The sequence below is a fragment of the Mandrillus leucophaeus genome, unplaced genomic scaffold, assembly GCF_000951045.1.
Source record: "Mandrillus leucophaeus isolate KB7577 unplaced genomic scaffold, Mleu.le_1.0 Scaffold1620, whole genome shotgun sequence".
Classification (NCBI taxonomy): domain Eukaryota; kingdom Metazoa; phylum Chordata; class Mammalia; order Primates; family Cercopithecidae; genus Mandrillus; species Mandrillus leucophaeus.
Genome location: NW_012101611.1, coordinates 80100 through 81329, shown reverse-complemented (window position 1 = coordinate 81329; position 1230 = coordinate 80100).

Below are 1230 nucleotides of genomic sequence, written 5' to 3'. Positions count from 1 at the left end.
GCTCTTACAAGTTTAAATATCTGAAACATGAAAACCTGCAAATATCTACAGTAAGCCGAGATCGTGCCACTGCACTCCAGCCTGGGTGACAGAGCGAGACTCCGTTTCAAGAAAAAAGAAAAAGAAAAAAAAAATTCCCTTTCTTACAGGCATAAAACTGGTAAAGCAGGGCTGGTGAGAGGCTACCTCCCAGCCCCGCCAGGAAATCCAAATACTTGCAATCTCATTTCTTGGTGTTTCTTAGAGTCAGTCCAAGGTCATCACATGTACTTCACCACCCCACCCCCTGCCATATACATTGAAATTAACAAAAAAGTTTTCATTTTGTTAATAAAGCCATGATTTTGAGTTTAAAAGTGAATATTAGGCCAGGCGCAGTGGCTCGCACCTGTAATCCTAGCACTTTGGGAGACCAAGGCAGGAGAATCGCTTGAGCCCAGGAGTTCGAGACCAGCTTGGGCAACATGGCAAGACCCGGTATCTACAAAAAATACCAAAATTAGCCAGGCATGGTCGTGTGTGTTTGTAGTCTCGGCTGCTTGGGAGGCTGAGGTGGGAGGATCACTTGAGCCTGGGGAGTTTGAGGCTGCGGTGAGCTGTGATTGTGTCACTGAACTCCAGCCTGGGCAAAAGAGCAAGACTCTGTCTCAAAAAAAAAAAAAAAAAAAAAGTGAAAATTGTATTTTTTCTCTTCTTGGGCACCTTCAGCTGTAACAGAAGAGAGAAGAGTTGACTTCTGGAATTAACCGAATGTGACAGGTCCAGGTTTAGATGCGTCTGGGCAGGTGTGGGGCTGTGCAGAGGCACACTGTGTTTAAATTTGTCTTGTTACATCTGGCTGACAGCCTGGCCAAAGCTACAACATTCTTGCTCACACAGGTCAAAAGTGACTGCATTACAGTCTCATTGCAATTTCTGCAGCCCTGAGGGCAGGCTGGAATATCCACCAGGGATGTTAGAGAAACTAGAAGGTGCTTTGTTCCTGGGGCTGGACTTTTCTACTGGAGTTAATATTCACACACTCTGGAAATGAGACTGAATGAAATTTCCACATCCAAATCAAGTTAATTGTACTCCCTATTCTCTCTTACAATTCATCAGCAGCAAGCATTAGAGCTGTCAAATCTTTATCCACTTGATGGAAAAGACCAACAAAGCTGCTCTTTTTGAACATTGCTGATTTTTATTTGCTTTTACTTTTTCTAGTCATAACAAGACATTTTCTCAGAA